Raw genomic sequence first — 2,893 nt, forward strand, 5'->3', positions numbered from 1 at the left:
TGTTTCAAGAAACTCAGCATATATCCCTTATTGGTTTCATTGTACAAAAATATATTATGTGTTCATGGTCCTAAATAAAGGGATAAATGGCAGCTTTATTACATTATGGCAAGGATAGTGACAAAACAATGCAAGTCAAGATGAAGAATGCATTTCTTTGTTCATGGAAGAATTTTTAGAAAGGAAGATTTGTGAATTAACTCAAGAATAATTAAAAGAAGGATCAGAGATACAGAGGAATTTAAATGTTATAAATCTAAATGAATACTGTAAAGAAAGTAAAATTCTACCTAGTTTGATATCTACTTTAGCATGAAACATCATAAATTATTTTCATTCACTATATATGGTTAGTCTTAACACTGATTTGATAACTACAGTAATACTATACCTCAGGAATATCTCATTTCTAAGTGAATTTATTAATTACTGGTGCTATACTGGTTGTCTTTACTCTCTTACTCTCATTTCCTAATCTCGACTCCATCCTTGTTAGAACACTCAAGTTTATGTAAGATATTTCTGGTTTACATAGTTTGTCAAACTATGTCAAACTCAGAAACTTCTATTAGATGTGCTCATATGTAATGTAGCGTTTTGTTGACATAAAGTTTCATGACTTACATGTCAAGCCACAGTAGATAGTGGAAAGTATCTATTGTTTATATGGATTAATGCATCTAGCTGAAGATGTTATTTTACAAAGTGTAAATATCAGAATGATGCTGATTCTGATATTGAAGCTGTGGGGTTTTTTTGGAATTGTGGTTTCATAATGTATACATGGGGCTTCCCTGATGGCTCAATGGTAAAGAATCCTCCTGCCAATGCAGGAGAAGTGGGTTTGATCCCTGGGTTGGGAAGATCCCCTGGAGAATAAAATGACAACGCACTCCAGTATTCTTGCCTGGAGAATCCCATGGATGGAGAGGAGCCTGCCATTCTACAGTCCATGGGGTTGCAAAAGAGTTGGACACAACTTAGCAACTAAATAACGACAATGTATACATGAGCTAGAGCATCTGATGACCAAAGACTGAGTAATGTAACTAGAAATATATATTGATAATGTAAGACAAATTTTGAGATATGAAAGCAACATTCCAAGCATAACAAGAGATAATGCTAAAAGAAACTGTCCAGCTTCTCTGAACAGGCAATATAGGCAATGAACATAATCTGTATGCAGCCGCTAGTTGTTATGTGGAGACACACCACAACATCAAAATAATGTGAACTACCTCAAGCAAAGAGTAAAAACATATAGAAAGATACAATTTTCTGAAACTTCTATTACATATTTATATAAGTGAAACAAACTGTGAAGGAAAGAAAAGCAAGTATGAACTAAGTATGTTTCTTACTTTAGCCTCCAAGAAAAAAAAAATAACAGTTTCACTTTAGGCAGAATGATTTTCTTCGACCATTGGGTCATTTTCACTAATTTTTATCTTTAGATTGTGAAAGATGCACTTATGTAATCTAATTTATTGCTCAAAGGTAAATGTGTAACCTCAATACAATCTATTTTTAAGATAATATATAAGCCAGAAAAGTGTCACAACCTTTCCTCAACAGCAAGTTTCACCATACAGATCATTTAAGCTGGATTTCTAATACAAGAAAACGTGCTTAAAATTTTTTCTCTAATTCGGGGTCAAGAATTTAGGGCTGTGAGAAATGTATTTTAATTACTCTTGGATCATACATTTTTAGAGTACTGTTTGATAGAACTGTTTATCTTGACTAATGTACAAAAGCTATCTTTCAGGTTTCTGGATGAAATTGAAAATGTTACTAGTACTTGAAACAATATGGAATCTATCTCTAAAATAAAAATTAGAGATAATTGAATAATTAAGAAAATTATATTAAATGATTTTGATCAGTATTAGGAATTCATCAGTAAAAAGAATTTCAGATAAATCGAGAATGTGTATTCTGGGCTTCTCAAGTGGTGCTAGTGGTAAAGAAACCACCTGCCAATTCAGGAGACATAAGAGACATGGGTTGAATCCCTGGATTGGGAAGATCACTGAAGGAGGGCATGGCAACTCACTCCAGTATTCTTGCCTGGAGAAGCCCCATGGATAGAGGAGCCTGGAAGTCCATGGGGTCGCGAAGAGTCAAACGTGACTGAAGTGACTTAGCATGCACACATTTTGAAATGCAAAGAAAAAAATTGAATTAATACTAGTAAACACACTGTGCTCAGGGAGAGAGTTCTCACAAAAATATTTGAAAGTAGATTGGATGCTGCTGCTGCTGCTAAGTCGCTTCAGTCGTGTTCGACTCTGTGCGACCCCATAGACGGCAGCCCACCAGGCTCCCCCGTCCCTGGGATTCTCCAGGCAAAAACACTGGAGTGGGTTGCCATTTCCTTCTCCAATGCATGAAAGTGAAAAGTGAAAGTGAAGTCGCTCAGTTGTGTCCGACCCTCAATGACCCCATGGACTGCAGCCTTCCAGGCTCCTCCATCCATGGGATTTTCCAGGCAAGAGTACTGGAGTGGGATGCCATTGCCTTCTCTGAAAGATTGAATACAAAAGGGCAAAAAAATCAAGGATATCTTTCACAAGTACTCAGAGCGAGGAAACATTTCTGTGGTTCCTCATCAGTGGAGACCCAAAGAAGCACCAGAAATATAAAGAAAGTGGAGAAAAGAGGAAAGATTTAGCCTTTAAAATACAAACTTGTGATGCCCCATGGAAACTTCATTAAGAATAGTCAGATTTAAATGCTTAAAGTTCTCTCAGAAGATAAATTATTTCTTCTTTTGTCAATTTCATATACAGTACCTAAAAGCTCAGGACTTCCTGGAATTCTTATTAAGATATTCCAGCAATAATTGCTGACTTCCAACTACAATGACTCTGAAATGTGCTATAGTGTT

This window comes from Bison bison, unplaced genomic scaffold (assembly GCF_000754665.1).
Source record: "Bison bison bison isolate TAMUID 2011002044 unplaced genomic scaffold, Bison_UMD1.0 scf7180017864468, whole genome shotgun sequence".
In the NCBI taxonomy this organism is placed as follows: Eukaryota; Metazoa; Chordata; class Mammalia; order Artiodactyla; family Bovidae; genus Bison; species Bison bison.